Genomic DNA, 15,298 nt, shown 5'->3' with positions numbered 1-15,298 from the left:
CATGTCCATCGAGTAGGTGATGCCATTCAACCATCTCATCCTCTGTTTCCCCCTTCACCTCCCTCCCTCAACATTTCCCAACATCAGGGTCTTTTCCAATGAGTCAGTTCTTCCCATCAGGTGGCCAGTGTATTGGAGTTTCAGCTTTAGCATCAGTCCTTCCAATGAATATTCAGAACTGATTTCCTTTAGGATGGACTGGTTGCATCTCCTTGCAGTCCAAGGGATCTTAAGAGTCTTCTCCCAAAACAGTTCAAAAGCATCAATTCTTTAGTGCTCAGCTTTCCTTATGGTCCAAGTCTCACATGCATACATGACAACTGGAAAAACCATAGCTTTGACCAGATGGACCTTTGTTGGCAAAGAAAAGTCTCTGCTTTTTAATATGCTGTCTAGATCAGCCATACCTTTTCTTCCAAGGAGCAACCGTCCTTTAATTTCATGGCTGCAGTCACCATCTACAGTGATTTTGGAGCCCCCCAAAATAAAGTCTGACACTGTTTCCATGTTTTCACATCTATTTGCCACGAAGTGATGGGACCCAATGCCATGATCTTCATTTTTTGAATGTTGAGCTTTAAGCCAACTTTTTCACTCTTCTCTTTCAGTTTCATCAAGAGGCTCTTTAGTTCCTCTTCAATATCTGCCATAAGAGTGGTGTCATCTGTGTATCTGAGATAATTGATATTTCTCCTGGCAATCTTGATTCCAGCTTGTGATTCATCCAGCCCAGCATTTCTCATGATGTGCTCTGCATGTAAGTTAAATAAGCAGGGTGACAATATACAGCCTTGATATACTCCTTTCCCAATTTGGAACCAGTCTGTTGATCCATGTCCAGTTCTAACTGTTGCTTCTTAACCTGTGTATAGATTTCTCATGAGAGAGGTAAGGTTGTCTGGTATTCCCATCTCTTTGAAGAATTTTCCACAGTTTGTTGTGATCCACACAGTGAAAGGCTTTGGTGTAGTTAATAAAGCAGAAGTAGATGTTTTCCTGGAACTCTCTTGCTTTTTTGATGATTCAATGGATATTGGTAATTTGATCTCTGGTTCCTCTGTCTTTTCTAAATCCAGCTTGAATATCTAGAAGTTCACAGTTTTTGTACTGTTTTGAGCAAGAATTTTGAGCATTACTTTGCTAGTGTGTGAGATAAGTGCAACGTCCAGTAGTTTGAACATTCTTTGGCATTGCCTTTCTTTGGGATTGAAATGAAAACTGACCTTTTCCAGTGACCTTGACTGGGTTGATCACAGCGAACTGTGAAAAATTCTTAAAGTGATGAGAATACCAGACCACCTTACCTGCCTCCTCAGAAACCTGTATCAGGTCAAGAAGCAGCAGTTAGAACCAGATATGGAACAACAGACTGGTTCCAAATTGGGAAAGGAATTCATCAGAGCTTTATATTGTCACCCTGCTTATTTAACTTATATGTAGAGTACATCATGGGAAATGCTGCGCTGGATGAAGCACAAGATGGAATCAATGTTGGCAGAAGAAATATCAATAACCTTAGATATGCAGAGGACATCACCCTTGTGGCAGAAATTGAAGAGGAACTAAAGAACCTTTTGATGAAATTGAAAGAGAAGAGTGAAAAACCTGGCTTCAAACTCAACATTTAAAAAATGAAGATCATTGCATCTGGTCCCATCACTTCATGGCAAATACATGGGGAAACAATGAAACAGTGAGAGACTTTATTTTATTGGGCTCCAAAATCGCTGCAGATGTGACTGTAGCATGAAATTAAAAGATGTTTGCTCCATGGAAGAAAAGCTATGACCAACCTAGTCAAGATCCATCTGGTCACAGCTATGGTTTTTCCAGTAGTTATGTATGGATGTGAAAGTTGGATCATAAAGAAAAATTGATGCTTTTGAACTGTGGTGCTGGAGAAGATTTTTGAGAGTCCCTTGGACATCAAGGAGACCCAATCAGTCCATCCTAAAGGAGATCAGTCCTCAGTGTTTATTGGAAGGACTGATGTTTAAGCTGAAACTCCAATATTTTGGCCACCTGATGCGAAGAACTGACTCATTTGAAAAGACCCTGACGGTGGAAAAGATTGAAGGTGGGAGGACAAGGGGATGACAGAGGATGAGATGGTTGGATGACATACCAACTCAATGGACATGAGTTTGAGTAAACTCTGGGAGTTGGTGATAGACAGGGAAGCCTGGCATGCTAAAGAGTTGGACACGACTGAGTGACTGAACTGAACAGAACTGATGCAAAGAGCTGACTCATTGGTAAAGATCCTGATGCTGGAAAAGACTGAAGGCAGGAGGAGAAGGAGACAACAGAGGACATGAAGGTTGGATGGCATCACCGACTCAATGTACATGAATTTGAGCAAGCTCCAGTAGTTGGTGAAGGACAGGGAATCCTGTCGTGCTGCAGTCCATGGGGTCGCAAAGTTCAGACATGACTGAGTGACTGAAACACAAATATATAGATATCATATATGGTGTGTGTCATATACAAAAGCATTCCTATGTTATTAAGTTTTCTCAGATTAATTCTTTTACCCTCCAAAACTGTGTGGAACTTTAAAAATAAGGATTTTTGAGATAAAAGTAATTGAAAAACAGAGACATTACTTTGCCAACAAAGGTCCGTCTAGTTAAGGTTATGGTTTTTCCAGTGGTCATGTATGGATGTGAGAGTTGGACTGTGGAGAAAGCTGAGTGCTAAAGAATTGATGCTTTTGAACTGTGGTGTTGGAGAAGACTCTTGCGAATCCCTTGGACTGCAAGGAGATCCAACCAGTCCATTCTGAAGGAGATCAGCCGTGGGATTTCTTTGGAAGGAATGATGCTAAAGCTGAAACTCTAGTTCTTTGGCCACCTCACATGAAGAGTTGACTCATTGGAAAAGACTCTGATGCTGGGAGGGATTGGAGGCAGGAGGAGAAGGGGATGACAGAGGATGAGATGGCTGGATGGCATCACTGACTCAATGGACATGAGTCTGAGTGAACTCCGGGAGTTGGTGATGGACAGTGAGGCCTGGTGTGCTGCAATTCATGGGGTCACAAAGAGTCGGACATGACTGAATGACTGAACTGAACTGATGGCTGTGATAGAAGGATCAGTATTGAGGGATTAAATATTGTTAGTATTGTAATAATTAAAGTTACTACTGTTATTCCCACTTTGATCGTGGTTTAGTGATTTAGTCACTAAATTATGTCTTGTCTCTCATCTATGATATCTAGAGTATGACTTGTAAGAATCAAAGGCTTGATGCTGGATTCATCTGAAAGGACCTGCATCCTAGGTTTAATTGTTGATGTTGCCTGTTGGCTGGAAGCTTGGGTAAAAATGCTGTTTGACACACTTGCATGGGACTTCTCCATATGGATCGGGTTTTTTTGCTTATTTGTTTGTTGTGTGTGTGTGTATGTGTGTTTAATAATAGGTGGTTAGTTTCTAAGGCAAGCATTCTGTGAGAATGAGAACATATTGCCTTTTTTTAAAAAATTTACCTAGGAGATTTCATAGATTTATACCACATTCTATTAGTAGAGGCTGTTATAAAATTTCACACTTGAAGGTTTAAGAGAAGAAAAATAGACCTCAGCCCTTGAGGAAGATGTGTTAATAAAACATGGTCAGAAGAGCAGGTTAGAGTAGGTTACCTACCTACACTTGCATGGCTTCGTTTGGAAAATAGAGTCTTCTACATATCCTTGAATGAAAAGCAATGGGAAAACTGGAAAAGATCTAATTTGTGCTTGCTAATGAGTATAATGTAAATTTCTTAATATACTCATCAATTTTGGTAACATTTTATAAATACTGTAAACATATTGCTGCTTTAAAATAGAGAAGATATCAAGAAAAAGTAATCTTTGGTTAATACTTGTCTACTAAGGAGCAGTTTCTCTTAAAGTAGGTTTGTTTTGTCTAACAAGCTGTCCTTTCTATAGTCTCTGTTATGATGGTATAAGATCCAAAGTGTTGGATCTACACACAGTGTTTAAAGCTCAGTAGTCACATTTACTGCTTTTTTACCCTGGGCAAGTTATTTAACTTCTGTAAGCCTCAGTACCCTTCTCTAGGAAGTGGAGAATGATAACAGCTAGTTTATCTTGATAGAAAAAAATGAATGGTTAAAAGAAATAATACATACAAAATACATGGCATGGAATACATCATTGTTATGTTTCCCTCCACTTAGAAACAGGTCTTTGGAAGAAGATTGCTCTTTGGATCAGTTTGTAAAGTAAGAAAATCTTTTAAAGCTATAATTATTTTGTCATGTAGATTCCAAATAGGTTAGGCTAAAAATTCACTTGAAAACATAAAAATATATTGCTTTATTTTAGTTATATAACTTGTGGTATAAAAATTTGAGAATAATCTAGAAATAGTGCCCAGAATTCTAGATTGTGTGGAACAATTCATTAAAAAAATCTTTACTGGGGATCCCTTATATGCCAGAATCAGGTGAAGGACTGGGCAAATCAGTGAGCAAGGTATGCATGTCCTAATATATAAAGAAAATGTTTGCATGTTTGTTGTATATATTTGTATATTATGCATGTCCTAATTTACAAACAAAATATTTATATGCTTATTGCATATTTTTGTTGTATTACATGTTGCTTTTCACTTTCATGCATTGGAGAAGGAAATGGCAACCCACTCCAGTGTTCTTGCCTGGAGAATCCCAGGGACGGGGGAGCCTGGTGGGCTGCCGTCTATGGGGTCGCACAGAGTCGGACAGGACTGACGTGACTTAGCAGCATATTGCTCTTCTGCTCTTTTCCCGACACCTTGATGATAATTTATCTCCCATATTTTAATAACTTTACTGCTTCACACGTTCATTCCACATGACAGTTGTCTACGTCTTCCTTTTCCTTTATTTTAGAACTTTTGAAGGAGTCAGAGAACATCTGTCTTACTGGAAGTCACAGAAATTTTGAGTCGTAGATTGAATAAAATGTAACAGCTTCCTGTTTAACCTCTATTACTTTTAAAACATACTGGATTCTAAGGGATTTATGGAGTAAGTTTAAAATACACAGACTCAACACTCATATATTTCTCACTTGACACTTCAAGCTAGCTTCCTGCTTTTTTTGCATCAAGAGGTGTACAATAACCCCAGGTAAAAACTCAGAAAACAATTTCATTTCTGGTGTGCCAAGCTGTGCCTGAAGGATGCTTAATACCACAACCTTAAGTCCCAATGCTTGGTGTGGTAAGGAAGAGTGTTGGTATTAGGGATTTTTTGAGCTCTAACTGTGCATTATTTACTCTAGCATAATGGATTTCCCGTAGGTGCTGAGATTTTACCTGGCTTTTTCTCTGTACATATTCTTTGTACTTTCTTCATCTCAAATTTGTCTTTTAAAAATATTCTGTAATGATCAGCAGAGTATATAATGCTCTTCCATGCAGGAAATATTTCTGAAGGATCGACAGAGAGGAGTTACTAGAAACCATGCCACTTAGGAAAAGAAAATGGACTAGGTGCTTCTCATTTTATGTTATTGTCACAGTACATGTGCTGTGTCACTTAGGTGTTTTGGGGAAAAGGAATAAATATGCATTTTATAGTTCAGGCTGTAACATTTCAAAGTATACTTTGAAATTGCTTCTTTTGTGCTGATAAATTAGGTTATGATCAGTGTTTTATTACTTCCTCTCTGACTGTTCTTTAATTTGGTAAAATTTATTTTGATTAGGATAACAAAAGAAAAGATATTCATGGGCTAATATTAGATGAATCAACAATGGTTTCAGCAAAAATATTTCCCTTCCATATCTGTATATCTCTCAGTTATAAGTGCATTGTGTCAAAAGCAGTAGACATGAAAATGATGGTTCCATTTAATTAAAATAAAACTGAGATTTGAAGTGGAGAATAATCAACAATGTTCACTAATTTTTATCTTTTGAAGTGATCCCTGAATGATCCAATAATTTTCTGTATAGCATATTGATTCAAGTGTCCACATCAATATTTTTGAAGGCAGGCCTTATGTTGAAGGAGAAAAAAGAGAAGGAGACAACAAATAATCAATCAACCCAAAACACATTGGCTTTGAATCACATAGACCTGGTTGTCATTTGCTGCCTTACATCTTAATAGCTATGTGATTTGGGGTAGTTTATTAACCTCCCTTTTACATATTTTATCTGCAAAAACAGATTATACAGAATAAAATATAGAGTAATATGCCTGGCATACAGTAGATGCCCAAGTAAGTTTAATTGTTCTCCATCATTCTCCCTCATCTCTCAACATTTTGGTAGTTCTACATTGATAGAATTAAGGCCATATGATAGTATATAAAACTAACTGGATTTGCTGTAACTAGTTTTTAGTAAATTGTTTGATAGGTTTGATGTCTGAAGAGCTGACTCATTTGAAAAGACCCTGATGCTGGGAAAGATTAAAGGTGGGAGGGAAGGGGATGACAGAGGATGAGATTTGTTGGACGGCATCAAGGACTCAATGGACATGGGTTGGGTGAACTCTGGGCATTGGTGATGGACAGGGAGGCCTGGCGTGCTGTGGTTCATGGAGTCACAAAGAGCTGAACACGACTGAGTGACTGAACTGAACTGATGAACTGAACCTGTCCAAAAAGTCACTCCCAAAAGAAAATCCAGCTTATTTATTTAAAAAATATTTATTGACTGATACAGCATTCAAGGCACTATGTAGAACTTCTAGAGGTTGCAGAAATAAATAAAACACAAAGAAATAAGGTCAAGTAGGGAGGACAAATCACCATAATGCAAATCAGGATGACGGGGGAGCCTGGTGGGCTGCTGTCTATGGGGTCGCACAGAGTCGGACACGACTGACGCGACTTAGCAGCAGCAGCAGCAGCAGCAGCAGCAGCAGCAGCAGCAGCAGCAGCAGCAGCAGCAGCAGCAGCAGCAGCAGGGAGATGTACACACGTGACAAGTGGTTCAGAGAAAGGAGAGAGAATATCAAATCATTATATAAACCTTCAAGTTGCATTTTATTCAGGGTTTAAAGATTTAAATTGCTAGAGATAGAGTGATATTCAAGGCAGAAAACATAGCATGAACAGTACCCAGGAAGAAGCTTATAACTGTGGAGCAGATTTAGACAGCAGTTGATAGTTTTATACATGAGACTTGTGTAACATAAGCTTGCAAACAAGTGTTCCATCCAGTTTGCTTACATTGCATTCCAAGTAAACTGTAGGTTGTGAAGAGACAGTGAAGATTTCTGAGTAGGAGAGACTGGGAAAAACTGATCTTTTCATCTTTGAATCACTAGTACCATGGGCTTCCCTTGTGGCTCAGTTGGTAAAGAATCGGCTTGCAATGAGGGAGACCTGGGTTCGATCCCTGGGTTGGGAAGATCCCCTGGAGAAGGGAAAGGCTATCCACTCCAGTATTCTGGCCTGGAGAATTCCATGGACTAAGTCCATGGGGTCGCAAAGAGTCGGACATGACTGAGTGACTTTCATTTTCACCATGGACAGTGCTAGAGCTTCAGTGGATGACACTGAATGACTTTTCAAATTTTGCATTAATTCGCTTATGACTGTTAACTATTTGAAAACAGAGACTATTGTGTTCTGTTGTTCTTTTTTGTATTATGAAAATATCTAAAGACTTTTATATACCTTACATGTACCAAGCACTGTTCTGAGCAATGTGTAGGTATGACTCTATAAGATAGAACTGTTATATCTCTGATATTTAATGCCTGAAATTTGGTGTTTCAAAGTGATTTGGATGTATTAATGCACAGAGTAAATATATATTTTGGTTGTTTCTGATTCACATGGAGAGAAGAGAGTGAAGGAGTGAGAGAAGCAAAATACCTGCCAATATATATCATGCAATTCTTTAATTTCTCCACGCACTTAGTGCCTATTGCCTGCCAGGCAATTGTGTTACTTGCAAGCTGGCTAAAACCTGGTTGCTATGATGGAAACTGACATGTAGATATATACTCAGAGCACAACATGATAATAGCCCAGGGATTTGTAGGTGCTTTTTAGGAATTTGTTAAATGAATGAATTATGGTGGTGGTGGGAAGATACCCTGGAGAAGGGAAAGGCTACACACTCCAGTATTGTGGCCTGGAGAACTCCATGGACTCTATAGTCTATGGGGTAGCAAAGAGTTTCACTTAGTTACTAAGTCATGTCTGACTCTTTTGGCCTCATGAGCTAAAGCTTGCCAGGCTGCTCTGACCATGGAATTCTCCAGGCAAGAGTACTGGAATGAGTTGCCATTTTCTTCTCCAGGGGATTTTCCCGACCCCAAGATTGAAGCCAGGTCTCCTTCATTGCAGGTGGATTCTCCCCAACTGAGCCACCAGGGAAGACCCTGAATGAATAGTGAGAGGTTATAATAGTGGCCTAACTGTAGAGGTAGGGAGGCAAGGTCATGACAGACATTCAGAATCATATTGTACAGTATTTACATTCATAAATATCTATAAGGAGTTCTGGCTTTTCCAGACAAGTACAGCCACTTTGGAGAACAGTGTGGAGATTCCTTAAAAAATTGCAAATAGAACTACCTTATGACCCAGCAATCCCACTTCTGGGCATACACACCGAGGAAACCAGAATTGAAAGAGACACATGTACCCCAATGTTCATCGCAGCACTGTTTATAATAGCCATGACATGGAAACAACCTAGATGTCCATCAGCAGATGAATGGATAAGAAAGCTGTGGTACATATACACAATGGAGTATTACTCAGCCGTTAAAAAGAATTCATTTGAATCAGTTCTGATGAGATGGATGAAACTGGAGCCGATTATACAGAGTGAAGTAAGCCAGAAAGAAAAACACCAATACAGTATACTAACACATATATGTGGAATTTAGGAAGATGGCAATGACGACCCTGTATGCAAGACAGGGAAAGAGACACAGATGTGTATAACGGACTTTTGGACTCAGAGGGAGAGGGAGAGGGTGGGATGATTTGGGAGAATGACATTCTAACATGTATACTATCATGTGAATTGAATCGCCAGTCTATGTCTGACGCAGGATGCAGCATGCTTGGGGCTGGTGCATGGGGATGACCCAGAAAGATGTTATGGGGAGGGAGGTGGGAGGGGGGTTCATGTTTGGGAATGCATGTAAGAATTAAAGATTTTAAAATTTAAAAAATAAAAAACTAAAATTAAAAAAAAAGAAGAAGTTTATAAAAATAATTCAGACATGGATCTTGCAGTAACTAGATTAACTGGATCCAGGCAAGAATGGGAACTAAAAGATTAAGAACACAATTGTGCTTGATTATTAGATAGTATGTATATTTTTGTTCAGGGAGGTGAATTGTGAGACTATTCTGTTAAAGGAAATAATGGTTTAGTGAGACTAGAAGAGAGACCTACTTGTCTGTTATTGAGATTAAAAAAAAAGTAGCTTGCGTGTCTGCATCAATACAACAGATTCACATCTATGTTTGATATGCAGTCTCAGCTAGCTGAGAAGCAGACCCCAATCTTATCAGGGGAGGAAACCCCAAACTGCATTAGATAATAAGCCTAAATTTCTTGAAAACACAAAATTATATCTTTTGTGAATTATCATAATTAATCTTGGGAACATTTAACATTAAATTTTGGGAAGATTAAATCAAGTCCATAGTATTCATAGTTTTATGTTAAAATTGGAAATGAGTTGTGCTTCTTTGGTATTTTGAGTACTTGTAACATTTAAGATAGTTTGATATTTTAAATGTATAATTTGCCAATTTAAAGCTCATAACAAATTGGACTTGTGATTCCAATGAAAAATTTGTCACTCAGTAATTGTGAAATATTTGTAACAGGATAATATGATTTTCCTAAATTTGTACAAAGTGTTAGTATTTAATAAAAATTAAGATTGACTATGCTATGTTTAAAATTTTATGTTTATAATAACTTCATAAGTACTTGGGAGAGTTTATCTATTAGGCAATTTACTTAAAAGTAGGATACAACATGTTAGATATATAAGTGCAGGATAAAATCTTTAAGGACATTTAAATTAATAAAATCTCTTTTTCTTAGATTAACTAAAAATTTTTCAATTTTGTTGATATTTTTAAAGACTCAATATTTGGATTTATTTTCTCTTTTGTTTTCATAATCTTTTTTATTCATTTCTACTGTTTCTATTATTGGATTGGCCAAAAATTTCATTAATTTTTTTCCCATAACATCATATATAAAAACCATAATGAACTTTATGGCCATCCCAATATTTATTCCTTCATCTTGCTCTAAGTTTAGTCTGCTCTTCCCCCTTATTCCCCACTCCAGAGTTTTAAGATGTAAGTCTTGATTTGACTTATTTTTTCTTTTATAGCTATAATTTTCCCTTCTATGTAGGATTTTATCTGTATCTCATAATTTTTTGTTGTATTTTTATTTTTATTCTCCTTAAAGTATTTTATAATTTATCTTATGATTTATTTTTCTATCTATTATCTATTTAGAATTGTGTTCCTTAATTTCCAAAATATGTGTGAATTTCCAAAATTTCCTCCTGCAGATTTCTTATTTTATTCCATTGTAATCATAGACCATATTTTGTATTATTTTAATTCTTTTAAATGTATTGAAATATCTTTTATAGTCAGTATATAGTCTCTCTTGGGGTAGGAAATGACAACCTGCTCCAGTATTCTTGCATGGATAATACCATGGACAGAGGAAACTGGTGGGTTACAATCCATGGGGTTGCAAAGAGTCATACACAATTTAGCAAGTGGGTATATATTCTCTACTGGAGAACAGTCTATATTCACAGAAAGATTGCATTCTTTGTTTTTGGTTGGAGTGCTCTCTAAGTGTTGGTCAGGTCTATCTAGCTTATCATGTTGTCCAAGTCTTTTATTACCTTTTGATCTTTCAGCTTATCTCTGTGTAAAAATCTAAAATGTGTCTCCTGTGGAAAAAATATCAGTGGATCTTGCCTTTTATCTAATCTGACAATCTCTGTCTTTTGATTGGATTTTCTAATCAAATCATAGCTAATACTATTATTGATACAGTCGAATTTGCCTGGCATTACTTTTGTCTTCAATAAATCTTACATCATTTTTAGTCATCTAAGTAGGTATTTTCTAGTTATGTAATATTTTAATTCCTTTAATATGTATTTTTCTAGAATTTTGGACTTATTTTCTTAATGATTCATTAGGAATTACTATATTCAGCTTACTTATCAAAATATGCTTTTAGTGATACAGGGAAACTTGATTTTATATAGCTCTATTCCATCTTCCCAATTTTTGTGTAGCTATCATTTTTATCATTGTATATTCCAATTCTATGTATATTCCAAAACCAACAATCTCTGTTACAATAAATTATATATTTTATGGTTTTAAAGAAGTTAAGAGAAAAAGGAAATTGAGTGTGTATTTATAAAGTTTGTTATATTAACCTTTTTATTTACCATTCTGCTTGTTATATTAACATTTATTTACCATTCTGCATTCTCTTTGTCTGTTCAGTTCAGTTGCTCAGTCATGTCCAATCCTTTGTGATCCCATGGCCTGAAGGACACCAGGCTTCCCTGTCCATCACCAACTACTGGAGCATACTCAAACTCACGTCCATCCAATCAGTGATGTCATCCAACCATCTCATCCTCTGTTATCCCCTTCTCCTCCTGCATTCAAACTTTCCCAGCAACAAGGTCTTTTCCAGTGAGTCAGTTCTTCCCATCAGGTGGCCAAATCATTGGAGTTTCAGATTCAGCATCATTACTTCCAATGAATATTCAAGACTGATTTCCTTTACGATAGACTGGTTGGATCTCCTTGCAGTCCAAGGGACTCTCAAGAGTCTTCTCCAACACCACAGTTCAAAAGAATCAATTCCTCAGCGCTTAGCTTTCTTTATAGTCCTATTCTCACATCCATACATGATTACTAGAAAAAAACATAGCTTTGACTAGATGGACCTTTGTTGGCAAAGCAATGTCTCTTCTTTTTAATATGCTGTCTAGGTTGGTCACAACTTTTCTTCCAAGGAGAAAGCATCTTTTAATTTTGTGGCTGCAGTCACCATCTGCAATGATTTTGGAGCCCCTCCAAAATAAAGTCTGTCACTGTTTCCATTGTTTTCCCATCTATTTGCCATGAAGTGATGGGACCAGATGCCATGATCTTTGTTTTCTGAATGTTGAGCTTTAAGCCAACTTTTTCACTCTTCTGTTTCACTTTCATCAAGAGGCTCTTTAGTTCTTCTTCACTTTCTGCCATAAGGGTGGTGTCATCTGCATATATGAGGTTATTGATATTTCTCCCGGCAATCTTGATTCCAGCTTGTGCTTCATTCAGCCCAGCATTTCTTATGATGTACTCTGCATATAAGTTAAAGAAGCAGGGTGACAATATACAACCTTGACATACTCCTTTTCTGATTTGGAAACAGTATGTTGTTCCATGTCCAGTTCCAAATATTGCTTCTTGACCTGCCTACAGATATCTCAGGGGGCAGGTCAGGTGATCTGGTATTCCGACCTGTTTAAGAATTTTCCACAATTTGTTGTGATCCACACAGTCAACCGCTTTGGTGTAGTCAATAAAGCAGAATTAGATGTTTGTCTGTTCATTTGGATTCAAATTATTGTCTGCTGTCATTTTCTTACTCCAATAGAACTGTGCTCTTTTGTACCTCTTTTGTGCTATTATTATCAGATATTTCTATCTACTATATCAAAGTTGTAGAATAATATTAATATAATTTACAAAATTAGTTTTTAAATTAAGAGCATAAAGGTGACAAAATATGTATTTGTTTTATTGAATAATTCCATAATTGTCTTTGTCTATGACTCTTCAGAGTCCCTTGGACTGCAAGGAGGTCCAACCAGTCCATTTTAAAGGACATCAGTCCTGGGTGTTCTTTGGAAGGAATGATGCTAAAGCTGAAACTCCAATACTTTGGCCACCTCATGAGAAGAGTTGACTCATTGGAAAAGACCCTAATGCTGGGAGAGATTGGGGGCAGGAGGAGAAAGGGATGGCAGAGGATGAGATGGCTGGATGTCATCACCAACTCGATGGACATGAGTTTGAGTGAACTCCAGGAGTTGGTGATGGACAGGGAGGCCTGGCGTGCTGTGAATCATGGGGTCTCAAAGAGTCAGACATGACTGAGCGACTGAACTGATGCCTCTGTGTGTTTATATATATATTTGTTACTCTCTTATTCACATTCTTTCAGACTTTAATAAAAACTTCCTTTAGTATTTATTGTAAGGTATGCCTACTGTAGATGGATTTTTTTCATTTTTTTGCTTATTTCAAAAAGTCTTTATTTTGCCTTCATCCTGAAACATATCTTTGCTGGATATGAGATTCTTATTTTCTGATTTATTTTCCCAGCACTTCTATCCCACTGTATACTGGTCTTTATTGTTGCTGATGAAAAATTAGCTCACCTTATTGGAGTTCCCTTGTACATAAGTCCTTTACCTCTTGCTACTTTCAAGATTTTCTGCTTGTCATTGGCTTTCTATGTTTTCAATATGATGTCTTAGTTTTGAATCAATTTGTATTTACTTCTTTGGAGTTCAAAGAGGTAAATTCAAGAAGTTAGCTTCTTGAATGTACAGATTAAAGATTTTCATCACATTGGGAAGGTTTTTCTCATTATTTCTTTGAATATTTTCTGCAATTTTTTTAACACATTTTTTTTTCTGGTACTCTGGTACTTAATGGTGTCCCATATTTCTTTATGGTTCTGCTTATTCTTCTTTATTCTTTTCTTGCACTGTTCTTTGGATTGTAAAATCTCTATTGATTTATCTTTATGTTTTCTATTTTTGTCTGTCATTTTAAATATAGAGTTGAGCCCCCGTAGGGATATTTTTATTTTTATTTTAGTTATTAAACTTTTCACTTCAAATTTTCTTTTGGTTACTTTTTATAATTTAATTTCTACTGTTCACACCTATTAATATTCCCTTTTGGTGAGACATGATACTTTTGTTTATTTTGTTAAGCCTATGCTTAATATATTTTAAAAACTGATTTAATACCTTTTTTATGTCCAAGATCTGAGCCCTTTCACAGGCAGTTCCTGTTGTCTATTTTTTTCCCCCTGCATATGGGTCACATTTTCCTGCTTCTTTACCTGGCTCAAAATTTTAAATGGAATACTAGAGAATAAATTTATGTGTTTTCTTTTCTGCTTCAGAGCTTCTTGTTGCTGTTTCCTTATTTACTTGTTTAAAGACTTTGGTTGACTATTTTCATGGCTTCTGTTTTCCCCACAGCATACAACCTCTGACATCACCTCTCAGAGGAGAAAAACTCATTTATGCAGGTCACATTTGATGACTCTTTAGCAGGGTTCTCTTTGACTGTCTCTTGTCCTGATCACTCTATTAAACCAGCTGCTTCTATTGGTATCATATTCAGATTTAGGCTCTATTAATTGCTGTCTGATTACAGTATTTTCATCAGTGCCCTGGGGCATAAATTGCTTAACAATCTGATGCAATTAAATTCAAGTTCCTTTGCTAATTTAGTTTTTAAGTCTTGTCTCTGAGATAGGTTGTAACTCTAGGAAGACTTCTTCCTGTCTCTTTCTCTATTTCTTTCTGGTCAACTAGCTGGCCTATGATTTAGCAAGGGCTATCAGCCTCCTCTTAATTGTTAACTACCAAAATCTCCATTGTTTTGGGGAGTTCTCTGAGGTTTTTAACTTTTCACAATCAATTCCAAAAAAAGTAAGTTCCTTTGGGGAAAAGATTCTGAGCTATCTTTCCTTATTGCCTACCTTTCCTTCTGGAGATGAAAATGGCAACCCACTCCAATATTCTTGCCTGGAAAATCCCATGGACAAAGCAGCCTTGTGGACTACAATCGATGGGGTCACAAAGAGTTAGACTTGACTGAGCAACTGGGTGTGCATGTGTGTGCACACACACACACATACACACCCCTCTTGAGTAAAACCTCTGAGCTACTATTTCAGAACTGGTTGTGGGACAGTGTCCCAGGGTGACGTTTCTTCTTTACAAGCTGCACAGCGGGAGGAAGTGATAGCCTCAGGTGTTCTTGGTTTGCCTCCTCTGGAAAATAACATTGGTCAACATTGAATGACAAGTTTACTGCATTATTTTAGGTATAAGAAAAAATTTTTAAATAAACTAAATTATCTAAAAGAGTATAAGCCTTATGGAACTCAAGGCATATGCAAATTTTCCTATAGAATGGGGGCATTTATTAATTCTGCAATCTTATGTTGAATGTTAGTGACTGACTAGAAATTATTCAGAGAAAATCTGGGATTGTGTGGGGAAGATA

This window comes from Ovis canadensis, chromosome 1 (genome assembly GCF_042477335.2).
Source record: "Ovis canadensis isolate MfBH-ARS-UI-01 breed Bighorn chromosome 1, ARS-UI_OviCan_v2, whole genome shotgun sequence".
Classification (NCBI taxonomy): domain Eukaryota; kingdom Metazoa; phylum Chordata; class Mammalia; order Artiodactyla; family Bovidae; genus Ovis; species Ovis canadensis.
Note: the sequence above shows the minus strand (reverse complement) of the source record.